Source organism: Crinia signifera, chromosome 2 (genome assembly GCF_055691185.1).
Source record: "Crinia signifera chromosome 2, ASM5569118v1, whole genome shotgun sequence".
NCBI classification, from domain to species: domain Eukaryota; kingdom Metazoa; phylum Chordata; class Amphibia; order Anura; family Myobatrachidae; genus Crinia; species Crinia signifera.
The window spans coordinates 395,377,683-395,391,811 of NC_139218.1; positions in this window are offsets into that span (position 1 = coordinate 395,377,683).

The following is a 14,129-nucleotide window of genomic DNA, read 5'->3' on the forward strand; positions in this document are numbered from 1 at the left end:
GTCCCTCAAAGTCACACCAGAACTGAACTGGTCCCTAAAAAAATCAGTGTTTGAAATTTTCTTGAAAATTTGAGAATTTGCTATTCATACTTTAAGCCTCCTAGTGTCCAAAAAAATTAAAAGGAGGTTGAAATAATGATGGAAACATAAAGTATACATATGGTCTATGTTAGTTATTAACTATTTTGAGTGGTATGATTATTTGTCTCACAAGCAGAAAATTTAACATTTTGCAAATTGCAAAATTTTCAATTTTTTTTACGACATTTTGGTATTTTTCACAAAAAAACACAGACTGTATCGACCAAAATTTACCACTAACTTGAAGTACAATGTGTCACGAGAAAACAATCTCAAAATCACTGGGATAAGTAAAAGCAAAAAAAAGTTATCCCCACTTAAGTGATACATGTCAGATTTGAAAAAAAGGGCTCTGTCAGGAAGGCAAAAACAGGCTGCGTCGGTAAGGGGTTAAAATGCATCGCCGCCCATCGCACTGATGTTGATCACATATGTATTAACATATGCAATCAATAATCCAATGCGTTTACAGAGGCCCTCTGTGATACCTGTGAGGTGGTGTGCGAGGGGTCTCCATAACCTCTGTGCCTCCTCCTCTCCCCTGCAGCTGGAAGGACCTCCGGCTGCGTTAGTAGGGTGAGTTGACCTTCCGGATCCAGGCTTTCTGGAGGATATTATGCCAGGAGGAGCGGGGTTGGCATCTGCGGCGGGGGTCGATGTAGGCGGTGGGTTGGGGCAGACGGCCAGAAGAAGCCCATAAGCGAAAATGCGGTAGCTGGGTTTAAGTACATTTGAAACCCCTGACAGGGGGTGTTTTACTGCATTTTTCCCTTAGTACATCCGCCCTAAGCCTAGCTAAGCTAAGCACAAGCAAATCCTAGACCATCAATGTCCCTCCCGTAGACCTACTGCCTGAGGGACCTGCCCCTTACCTTAGAGAGGCGGGGCTGACCTTGTGTGAACCAGACTGATAGTGGAGCCCTGCCACCTATCAGCACTGATGATCACAGTCACATGCTGCATGAGGGACCGCCCCTTACCTTAGGGAGGCGGGGCTGACCTTGTGTGCGACAGACTGATAGCAGAGTCCTGCCACCTATCAGCACTGATGATCACAGTCACATGCTGCATGAGGGACCGCCCCTTACCTTAGGGAGGCGAGGCGGGGCTGACCTTGTGTGCGACAGACTGATAGCAGAGTCCTGCCACCTATCAGCACTGATGATCACAGTCACATGTTGCATGAGGGACCGCCCCTTACCTTAGGGAGGCGGGGCTGACCTTGTGTGCGACAGACTGATAGCAGAGTCCTGCCACCTATCAGCACTGATGATAGGTGGACAAGTCGGTGCCAATTTCTCCTGATCCCCCCCGGTAGCTCCATGGGACGCTCATATACCATTTGGCACTTGATGTGCCATTTCTAATTCTCCCAGAAAACTGAAGGTGGGAGGCAAAAAAAAAACACATTCAAAGGAATGGATAGCCGCTGATTGGCTGAGAGAGCTTTCTGGGCCAATCAGTGGCCTCCCATTCAGGCAGCTGCTGATTGGCTGAGAGACTTCTCAGCCAATCAGCGACTGCCGTTCTTTTGAATGTGTTTTTTTAAATTGTACTGCGGCCTCTACCACCCACTTTCCGCTGCAAATTGGAGAGAGCCCCTCTTCTGCACGGCTCGGGGATCAGATTCGATACATCGCGAGTGCGATTTATCTTATGAGCAGCCCGTCTGACCTCTGACTCCTATCCGAAGCACACTCCTATCCATCAGAATCGGGTCACCTTAACACTGTTTTAGAACTTGAGTCCCGGACAATCAAATCTCCCGCAATGAAACGACATTGTGCTGTAATTGTCTGGTAAACACTGATTCCCGCGGGGAACCTCTCTTACTGCTCACTTTCCCACTACATGCTCTGGGGACTCAGACCTGGCAGAGGAAATATTTGCCAGTGCTTTAGAATCGCTTGTTAACATAATTAGATCAGCAATTAGTACAGTATGCTGTAGTGAAGTCAGAGATCTCCATAAGCGGCAAAGGGGCCGGATTAATTACCTGCAGGCAGAGGGGAGATCAGCGTACAAGAGAGCAATCTGTGTTACATGGCTGCGTGTGTCCCTAAGGCGCGCGCATTCATCATGTACAGTATGGAGAACTTACTAAACGTTTGCCAAAAATATATTTGGAGATTAGCAAATCAGGCTGTAAATGAGAATTAAAAAAATCTTGCTCTTACTAATAAAGTTCTAGGGCAAAATGTAATAATGTGTGATTTTTTTTAGACCCAGCCAGAAATCATTTGCGATTATTTTTCTTTTTTTTTATTTAAAATGTTGAGGGGTCTCCACAAGCATAACCAGCCGGGGCTCTGTGAGCCAGTCCTGATTTCTCAAATACAGGGGAAAAATTATCTGGGGTCACCCCTCCCCCCCGTATTTAAGAAACCAGCACCGGGCTCTTGAATCAATCCTTGTTACAGAAATATGGAGGACAAAAAATAGGGGTTTGCCAGGCTTTGGAAATAACACCGGGCTCCAACAGCCAGTGGTGTCATGCTACAGCCGGGGGACAATTTTTATGAAAGGCCCCCGGGTGAAACTATCACCTTGGCTGGTCAGCCCTAGATGGGGTCCCTGAGGGAGTGGGGACCCCCCAATTAAAGAGTCCCCTCCAGGCTTCACCCATCCAGGGCTGAAGCCTGGGGCTGTACTAACTACCTCTGGGTGGTGGGTGCCGGGCAGATATTTTTTAATTCTATTTTTACAACAAACATAACATTGGGTTGTGCTTTTAAACTACAAGTCCTGGTAAGCCTCCCATGCATGCAGGTACTTGAAGAACTACAAGTACCAGCATGTGGGGCATTAACTTGTAGTCCCATGGTGTGACCAATGTTAAAATAAATAAACACTGACACCCTGTAAAGTACAGTACAGTTTTATTAACAAAAACCCAAAGAAGTAGTGACCCTTACCTACAAAATTCCCACAGCGGTAGTGCCCCCTATACATAATACAGTTGTGCTCATAGGTTTACATACCCTAGGAGAATGTGTGATTTTCTGCCCATTGCCTGTATCGGGAGTCTTATGTTGCATTACTTTACATAAAAATTATTGAATTTAAAAAAAGATTATGGGCAGTATTTAATGAGAAAAATTCTCCGTGTTTTATGGCGAGTTTGTGCTTTTCTCGCCTTGGATGGAGACTTTTGCTCTCCAAAAGCGAGCAACCCTATTCAATGTGAAATATTCGCCGTCTTTTTAAGTAATTTTCGCCGTCTCTCTCCGTGTAGAAATTCTCCATCTTTTGATGGAGAGCTGGAATGTGAACTTTTAATCTAAAAGGGTTTTTTTTTTAATTTTGGTGTCAAAAAATCAGGTTTTTTTTTCTGTGAAGGGGCATGTTATTTTTATTCATGTGCTTATAGCACATGAATATATATTTAACTAGGTGATTCATCGCGCCCTACTGGCGCTCTTCACACCGTCGTAAGGGGCTGCGCCCCCTTAATTTGTGAACATTTGTATATGAGAAAGATGGTTAGAATTGTATGAAAGATGCCTGTATTGCAACTTGAGTTATAGGTGAAATGTGTTAAATAGAGAGCATATGATGTGGAAGGGGGTGTGTATTGTTTTGTTTAATTAAAAAGCGGTTACAGAGTAAGATGTACATTGATAGTGTGGATGGTACAGTGACATTTGTGGGTGTGGGGGGGCTGTGTGTGCATGTTGTTTAGGTGTGTGTGTGCAATAGTATAGTAGGGTGTTTCTGAGTCAGCGGCTCCCCACTGGCGGAGGTCACGACACAGGAAAACAGGAGGCTGGGTAGTGATAGGGGTGTGTGGGCATAAGGGGGACTAAAGAGGAGGGTGGGAGATACTGTGCAGCTTCTGCCAGTGGGTGGGGGTCCAGCGTGGCAGTATAGGATGGTAGCCCTGAGTCAGTGTCTCCTCCTACTGGGTGGGAGTTCGGGTGCATGAGAGCAGGAGGCTGGGCTATGAGGCATGATAGGGGCATGTGGGCAAAACAGCGTCAGCGACTCCCCAGTGGTGGAAGTTACGGTTCAGGAGAGCAGGAAGCTGGGTAGTGATAGGGGTGTGTGAGTATACGGGGTACTAAAGAGGGGCTTAGGGGTGCCGTGAATTGCGGGAGGGGCGCGGGGGGTGCTGTGAATCAAGGGAGGGGGGGCGCAGGTGTCGACGAATCGTGGGAGAGGGCGGGGGTCCGCAAAGCGTGGGAGGGGGCGTGAATTGCGCGAGGGGGGTTGCGAATCGCGGGAGGGGGGTGCGCGGGGGGTCCGTGAATTGCGGGAGGGGGGGGCATGGGGCGCGATGAATCACCTAGTTGGTTATATATTCTTGTAGAAGGATGGTAGGATGTTGCTGTCATTCAGAATGCATTTACATAAACAGTAATAGTAGCAGTAAAAGGTCTGACTTAAAACACCTACACCTACAGTAAAGCCGCAAATTGTGGGAGGGGGGGGGGGGCGCGGGGGGTTGCAGAGAATCGCGGGAGGGTGGGTCGCGGGGGCGAGGGGTTGCCGCAATGACAGGAGGGGGGGTCAGGGGTGGGGAATCGCGGTAGGGGGGGTCGTGGGGGGCACCGTGAACCGCAGAGGGGGGGCCCATGGGTTGGCGCGAATCGTGGGAGGGGGGGTCGCGGGGTGCCACGAATCGCAGGAGGGGGGGGGGTGTCACAGGGTGGGGCCGCAAATTGCGGGGGGTCGCGGGGGGGTGCCGCGAATCGTCACAAGAAAAAATCAACACAGAAAGTTCAACACATGTAAATGTTGACATAAGTGTGGCACTTCATCGGTGTCCATGTAGACACATGAGAATGAATATGAAAACATTCAAAAAAAGAAAAATAAATCTTCAAAAACTCATGTCAACCTTTTTTATTGTCGACCATAGCCGTGCCAGTGTTTTGCATGTGCCATTTAATCCTGGGGTTGCCGTGAATCGCGCGCGGGGGTGGGGGGGAGGGAGGAGGTGAGGGGTGTCCGCGAATCACAGGAGGAGGGGTCGTGGGTGGATGCCGTGAATTGCGGGAGGGGGGTCGCGGGGGGGGTGTGGGTGCCGCGAATTGTGGGAGGGGGGGGCACGGGGGGTTACAGTGAATCGCGGGAGGGTGGGTCGCGGGGGCGGGGGGTTGCCGCAATGACAGGAGGGGGGGTCAGGGGTGGGGAATCGCGGTAGGGGGGGTCGTGGGGAGCACCGTGAACCGCGGGAGGGGGGGCCCGGGTGGTTGGCGCGAATCATGGGAGGGGGGTCGCGGGGTGCCGCGAATCGCAGGAGGGGGGGTGCGGGGGGTGTGCTGCAAATCGCGGGAGGGGGGTCGCGGGGGGTTCCGCGAATCGCCACAAGAAAAAATCAACACAGAAAGGTCAACACATGTAAATGTTGACATAAGTGTGGCACTTTATTGGTGTCCATGTCGACACATGAGAATGAATATGAAAACATTGAAAAAGTGAAAAATAAAACTTGTCAACCTTTTTCATTGTCGACCATAGCCATGTCAGTGTTTTGCATGTGCCATTTAATCGTGGGGATGCCGTGAATGGGGGGGGGGGGAAAGGGAGGGAGGGAGGTGCATACCTCCCAACATGACCCTCTCCAGGAGGGACACATTTCTCTGTTTCTGGACTTTCTTCTTAATTTATGGATTACCATCACCTGTGCTTAAACACCTTTCTTATCAATTACCCTGTTTAAAACAGGTGATAACAATCATAAATTAAGATGGAAGTCCACAACCAATCGTTACAGCTCCAGACACACTTTGAGTGACAGATGTAGCCAAATATATAAGAGATTAAAAAAATATATTTTTTTTTTTAATTTTTTTTTTTTTTTTACACAGTGCAGCCAGCAGGGGGCCGGAGCGCTCGAGCCGCTCATTAGATATTCATATATTCACTGCACCCGAACGTAACTATGCACGAACGATGCAGTGAATACTGGGTCCCCCGCTGGCTATAGGGGGGTGCAGCCTGGGTCCTGGAGAGCCCCCCTCCCCTCCACAGTCCTCTGGAGCAGCCAGGGAGACTTTAATCTCTCTGGCTGCTTCCGGCTCCCTGAAAGCTCCCTGCTCCCTGCAGGGGTTAAGACTCGCCGCGAGTGGCGGCGAGTCTTAACCACATTGAATAGAGGGAGTAGGAGTGGCAGCGAGCCCTCCGGAACACGGAGAGTGCATGGAGAGCGAAATAAAACGCTCTCCATGCACGGAGAACTTTTTCATTGAATACTGCCCTATGAATGATAACTCACAAACTTTTCTCTCGCTCGTGGTTAGTGGATGGGTGAAGCCATTTATTGTACATGTTGCATCTGCCCCACCTGCAGTGCACATGGTTTTGTCCATAAGAGAGTGATTGTGCCTTTGCGAGTAAACTAGAATAACCCACTGTGTCCCTTCGGGAGAGGGTCATGTTGGGAGGTATGTGATCGTACAGTACAAATTTGTTCTCAAAATGGGCAAAACCATGTGCACTGCAGGTGGGGCAGATGTTTTGCCCATTTTGAGAACAAATTTATGCTGAAATCAGATCTGAATAAGGGCCAAAATGCAATTATACACCTTATACGCGACCTGAGGTTTATTTGATAGATTTTTTTTAAAATAAATGTATGCATAAAACAAAGTCTAAATACATATAACCAGAGGTGTCACTGTCTCAGTCACACTCAAAAAACGTTGGCTTACGGTATTTCAGATATACAGTAGGAATTTCAGGTATACGAGAATTATCCTGTAGTAGTTTCTGTGTATAATGTTTTACAGTATCTGAATGTGTTACCACAGCGCCATCTACTGGCCACAGATGATTACTGTTTAGCATAATTGACATTTGGTCACCAGTGTTCAAACATAGTTCAACTTCATACCACTGGCGTAACTATAGCTCCGCAGCCCCCGCGGTGGCAGAGAAAGTTTGGGCGCCGGGGGTCTGCGGGGCTATAGTTACCCGCTGCTGTCTCTGCCGGTACCTGCCTGCCGTGCCCGGTGCTGTCACGGTCCCGACTCCCGTCTCTCCCAGCGCTGGCTAGTGGCTCCTGCTGCTATAATGAAAATGGACACTTAGAAAATGGCTGCCCCCATACTGCAGACAGTTTTCTGTCTGCAGTACGGGGGCAGCCATTTTCTAAGAGACTTTTCATTATAGCAGCAGGAGCCACTAGCCAGCGCTGGAAGAGACGGGACCGTGACGGCACCGGGCACGGCAGGCAGGTACCGGCAGAGACAGCAGCGGGGGGTGGCGAGGGGAGGGGGAGTGGGGGCACCCCAAAAAATTGCGGCGGGGGGGCTCAAAATTCGTAGTTACGCCTCTGCTTCATACCCTCCAACATATCCCATTCCATTAGGTACAAATTCTCTGCTCTTAATTTATGATTGCCATCACCTGTGGTGAGCTAGGTAACTGATAAGAAAGGTGTCACCACAGGTGCTGGCAATTCTACATTACCAGGGAAGCCCAGGAACAGAGCACTGTGTCCTCCTGGAGAGGGGCATGCTGGGAGGTATGGATAATATATGATTGCCAGCACCTGTGGGGAGCTAGGTAACTGATAAGAAAGGTGTCACCACAGGTGCTGCAATCATACATTACCAGGGAAGCTCAGGAACAGAGCATTGTGTCCTCCTGGAGAGGGGCATGCTGGGAGGTATGGATAATGTATGATTACCAGCACCTGTGGGGAGCTAGGTAACTGATAAGAAAGGTGTCAGCACAGGAGCTGGCAATCATACATTACCAGGGAAGCCCAGGAGCAGAGCATTGTGTCCTCCTGGAGAGGGGCATGCTGGGAGGTATGGATAATGTAGGATTGCCAGCACCTGTGGGGAGCTAGGTAACTGATAAGAAAGGTGTCACCACAGGTGCTGGTAATCATACATTACCAGGGAAGCCCAGGAGCAGAGCATTGTTTCCTCCTGGAAAGGGGCATGCTGGGAGGTATGGATAATGTAGGATTACCATCACCTGTGGTGAGCTAGGTAATTGATAAGAAATGTGTCACCACAGGTGCTGGCAATTCTACATTACCAGGGAAGCCCAGGAACAGAGCATTGTTTCCTCCTGGAGAGGGGCATGCTGGGAGGTATGGATAATGTAGGATTACCATCACCTGTGGTGAGCTAGGTAACTGATAAGAAAGGTGTCACCACAGGTGCTGGCAGTCATACATTACCAGGGAAGCCCAGGAACAGAGCACTGTGTCCTCCTGGAGAGGGGCATGCTGGGAGGTATGGATAATGTATGATTGCCAGCAACTGTGGGGAGCTAGGTAACTGATAAGAAAGGTGTCACCACAGGTGCTGGCAATCATACATTACCAGGGGAGTCCAGGAACAGAGCATTGTGTCCTCCTGGAGAAGGGCATGCTGGGAGGTATAGATAATGTATGATTGCCATCACCTGTGGGGAGCTAGGTAACTGATAAGAAAGGTGTCACCACAGATGCTGGCAATCATACATTACCAGGGAAGCCCAGGAACAGAGCATTGTGTTCTCCTGGAGAGGGGCATGCTGGGAGGTATAGATAATGTAGGATTACCAGCACCTGTGGGGAGCTAGGTAACTGATAAGAAAGGTGTCACCACAGATGCTGGCAATCATACATTACCAGGGAAGCCCAGGAGCAGAGCATTGTGTCCTCCTGGAGAGGGGCATGCTGGGAGGTATGGATAATGTAGGATTACCATCACCTGTGGTGATCTAGGTAACTGATAAGAAAGGTGTCACCACAGGTGCTGGCAATCATACATTACCAGGGGAGTCCAGGAACAGAGCATTGTGTCCTCCTGGAGAAGGGCATGCTGGGAGGTATGGATAATGTAGGATTGCCAGCACCTGTAAGGAGCTAGGTAACTGATAACAAAGGTGTCACCGCAGGTGCTGGCAATCATACATTACCAGGGAAGCCCAGGAATAGAGCATTGTGTCCTCCTGGAGAGGGGCATGATGGGAGGTATAGATAATGTATGATTGCCATCACCTGTGGAGAGCTAGGTAACTGATAAGAAAGGTGTCACCACAGATGCTGGCAATCATACATTACCAGGGAAGCCCAGGAACAGAGCATTGTGTCCTCCTGGAGAGGGGCATGCTGGGAGGTATGGATAATGTAGGATTACCAGCACCTGTGGGGAGCTAGGTAACTGATAAGAAAGGTGTCACCACAGATGCTGGCAATCATACATTACCAGGGAAGCCCAGGAGCAGAGCATTGTGTCCTCCTGGAGAGGGGCATGCTGGGAGGTATAGATAATGTAGGATTACCAGCACCTGTGGTGAGCTAGGTAACTGATAAGAAAGGTGTCACCACAAGTGCTGGCAATCATACATTACCAGGGAAGCCCAGGAATAGAGCATTGTGTCCTCCTGGAGAGGGGCATGCTGGGAAGTATGGATAATGTATGATTGCCATCACCTGTGGGGAACTAGGTAATTGATAAGAAAGGTGTATCCACAGGTGATGGCAATCATACATTACCAGGGAAGCCCAGAAACAGAGCATTGTGTCCTCCTGGAGAGGGGCATGCTGGGAGGTATGGATAATGTAGGATTACCAGCACCTGTGGTAAGCTAGGTAACTGATAAGAAAGGTGTCACCACAAGTGCTGGCAATCCTACATTACCAGGGAAGTCCAGAAATAGAGCATTGTGTCCTCCTGGAGAGGGGCATGCTGGGAGGTATGGATAATGTATGATTGCCATCACCTGTGGGGAACTAGGTAATTGATAAGAAAGGTGTCACCACAGGTGCTGGTAATCATACATTACCAGGGAAGCCCAGGAGCAGAGCATTGTGTCCTCCTGGAGAGGGGCATGCTGGGAGGTATGGATAATGCATGATTGCCAGCACCTGTGGGGAGCTAGGTAACTGATAAGAAAGGTGTCACCACAGGTGATGGCAATCATACATTACCAGGGAAGCCCAGGAATAGAGCATTGTGTCCTCCTGGAGAGGGGCATGATGGGAGGTATAGATAATGTATGATTGCCATCACCTGTGGGGAGCTAGGTAACTGATAAGAAAGGTGTCACCACAGATGCTGGCAATCATACATTACCAGGGAAGCCCAGGAACAGAGCATTGTGTTCTCCTGGAGAGGGGCATGCTGGGAGGTATGGATAATGTAGGATTACCAGCACCTGTGGGGAGCTAGGTAACTGATAAGAAAGGTGTCACCACAGATGCTGGCAATCATACATTACCAGGGAAGCCCAGGAGCAGAGCATTGTGTCCTCCTGGAGAGGGGCATGCTGGGAGGTATGGATAATGTAGGATTACCATCACCTGTGGTGAGCTAGGTAACTGATAAGAAAGGTGTCACCACAGGTGCTGGCAATCATACATTACCAGGGGAGTCCAGGAACAGAGCATTGTGTCCTCCTGGAGAAGGGCATGCTGGGAGGTATGGATAATGTAGGATTGCCAGCACCTGTAAGGAGCTAGGTAACTGATAAGAAAGGTGTCACCACAGGTGATGGCAATCATACATTACCAGGGAAGTCCAGGAATAGAGCATTGTGTCCTCCTGGAGAGGGGCATGATGGGAGGTATAGATAATGTATGATTGCCATCACCTGTGGGGAGCTAGGTAACTGATAAGAAAGGTGTCACCACAGATGCTGGCAATCATACATTACCAGGGAAGCCCAGGAACAGAGCATTGTGTTCTCCTGGAGAGGGGCATGCTGGGAGGTATGGATAATGTAGGATTACCAGCACCTGTGGGGAGCTAGGTAACTGATAAGAAAGGTGTCACCACAGATGCTGGCAATCATACATTACCAGGGAAGCCCAGGAGCAGAGCATTGTGTCCTCCTGGAGAGGGGCATGCTGGGAGGTATGGATAATGTAGGATTACCAGCACCTGTGGTGAGCTAGGTAACTGATAAGAAAGGTGTCACCACAAGTGCTGGCAATCCTACATTACCAGGGAAGCCCAGGAATAGAGCATTGTGTCCTCCTGGAGAGGGGCATGCTGGGAAGTATGGATAATGTATGATTGCCATCACCTGTGGGGAACTAGGTAATTGATAAGAAAGGTGTCACCACAGGTGATGGCAATCATACATTACCAGGGAAGCCCAGAAACAGAGCATTGTGTTCTCCTGGAGAGGGGCATACTGGGAGGTATGGATAATGTAGGATTACCAGCACCTGTGGTAAGCTAGGTAACTGATAAGAAAGGTGTCACCACAAGTGCTGGCAATCCTACATTACCAGGGAAGCCCAGGAATAGAGCATTGTGTCCTCCTGGAGAGGGGCATGCTGGGAGGTATGGATAATGTATGATTGCCATCACCTGTGGGGAACTAGGTAATTGATAAGAAAGGTGTCACCACAGGTGATGGCAATCATACATTACCAGGGAAGCCCAGAAACAGAGCATTGTGTTCTCCTGGAGAGGGGCATACTGGGAGGTATGGATAATGTAGGATTACCAGCACCTGTGGTAAGCTAGGTAACTGATAAGAAAGGTGTCACCACAAGTGCTGGCAATCCTACATTACCAGGGAAGCCCAGGAATAGAGCATTGTGTCCTCCTGGAGAGGGGCATGCTGGGAGGTATGGATAATGTATGATTGCCATCACCTGTGGGGAACTAGGTAACTGATAAGAAAGGTGTCACCACAGGTGATGGCAATCATACATTACCAGGGAAGCCCAGGAATAGAGCATTGTGTCCTCCTGGAGAGGGGCATGATGTGAGGTATAGATAATGTATGATTGCCATCACCTGTGGGGAGCTAGGTAACTGATAAGAAAGGTGTCACCACAGATGCTGGCAATCATACATTACCAGGGAAGCCCAGGAGCAGAGCATTGTGTCCTCCTGGAGAGGGGCATGCTGGGAGGTATGGATAATGTATGATTGCCATCACCTGTGGGGAACTAGGTAATTGATAAGAAAGGTATCACCACAGGTGCTGGTAATCATACATTACCAGGGAAGCCCAGAAACAGAGCATTGTGTTCCCCTGGAGAGGGGCATGCTGGGAGGTATGGATAATGTAGGATTGCCAGCACCTGTGGTGAGCTAGGTAACTGATAAGAAAGGTGTCACCACAGGTGCTGGCAATCATACATTACCAGGGAAGCCCAGGAATAGAGCATTGTGTCCTCCTGGAGAGGGGCATGCTGGGAGGTATGGATAATGTAGGATTACCAGCACCTGTGGTGAGCTAGGTAACTGATGAGAAAGGTGTCACCACAAGTGCTGGCAATCCTACTTTACCAGGGAAGCCCAAGAGCAGAGCATTGTGTCCTCCTGGAGAGGGGCATGCTGGGAGGTATGGATAATGTAGGATTACCATCACCTGTGGGGAAATAGGTAATTGATAAGAAAGGTGTCACCACAGGTGATGGCAATCATACATTACCAGGGAAGCCCAGGAGCAGAGCATTGTGTCCTCCTGGAGAGGGGCATGCTGGGAGATATGGATAATGTATGATTGCCAGCACCTGTGGGGAAATAGGTAATTGATAAGAAAGGTGTCACCACAGGTGATGGCAATCATACATTACCTTGGAAGCCCAGGAGCAGAGCATTGTGTCCTCCTGGAGAGGGGAATGCTGGAAGGTATGGATAATGTATGCTTGCCAGCACCAGTGGGGAGCTAGGTAACTGATAAGAAAGGTGTCACCACAGGTGATGGCAATTATACATTACCAGGGAAGCCCAGGAGCAGAGCATTGTGTCCTCCTGGAGAGGGGCATGCTGGGAGGTATGGATAATGTAGGATTACCATCACCTGTGGTGAGCTAGGTAACTGATAAGAAAGGTGTTTCATCACAGGTGATGGCAATCCTACATTACCAGGGAAGTCCAGGAACAGAGCATTGTGTCTACCTGGAGAGGGGCATGCTGGGAGGTATGGATAATGTATGATTGGCAGCACCTGTGGGGAGCTAGGTAACTGATAAGAAAGGTGTTTCATTACAGGTGCTGCAATCCTACATTACCAGGGAAGTCCAGGAACAGAGCATTTTCTCCCTGAAGGAGAGGGTCAGGTAGGCAAGTATGGTCAGCGGTGATCTCCGGCTCCCCCAACTGCCCTCCTGCCCACGGGACATTGCCACCCACAGGAGCGACAGAGGGACAGTCTACAAATAGCAGTACTGTGGGCTGTAAGACTGTTGGGAGGTATGCCTAAGGCCCAGCAGGTCTCAAGGGGCTGGTGACCCAGCGCCAAGAAATCTGGCATTCCTAAGGGAGCACTGTGCTGCCAAGTGGCTAATGTCACGCTGCATTGTGATGTCACGCAGGAGTCACTTCTGCTGTCTACAACACAGCGGGGTGTTATGATGACAACCTAATATTATGTACAAGTGCAACAAGACACAGGATGCAATACCATGATACTCTTGCAATATGCACAGATGTAAAAATACTGCGCCAGAGGTAACAATACTTAGGAAGGAATACAAAGATACTTTGGCAATATGCCCAAGAGCAATAGTACTCAGGATGGAGAACTCCAGAAACGTAGCTTTTGCTGACAGCCTGGAACACAGACTGGAAAGATTCAAACTCTCTCGGGAGCACAGGATACCAGACCGACAGCACAGACCAGGCTCAGGTAACAAGACTCTATACAAGCATTGAATCCACCGCAGGCTGTGTGATATAGGCAGCAACTCCCAATGATAACCACCAGAAAGGGCAAGCCCCATAATCACCACAGGTGGACAGCCAGACACACAGGCTGAGTGCTGATGGCCTATTTATGTGACAGCTGAGTGGATACACAACTGCAGCTAAACACCTAACAGACACTGCACACAGAATACATATAGGAATCAGACTGCAGTAACCCAGACTAGCCAGAGGCGTCTCATAACATGGGGAGGAACCACCTCTGCCATCAAACCCCAGCCCGCCTTAAGCTGGGTACACATATGTACAATCGTCGGGCCGTTCTTCCGTTCTGCGGATGAACGGCCGTTCGATTGTATATATGTGTACGCAGTCCCGATCCCTTCGTTGCGATCGATAAACGGCCAAAAACGCTCTTGGCCGTCCACGGTCGGTCGGTCGAAGGTTCTTTGCTGCTTAATATTCTTCCGACAGGACGGCTCCATA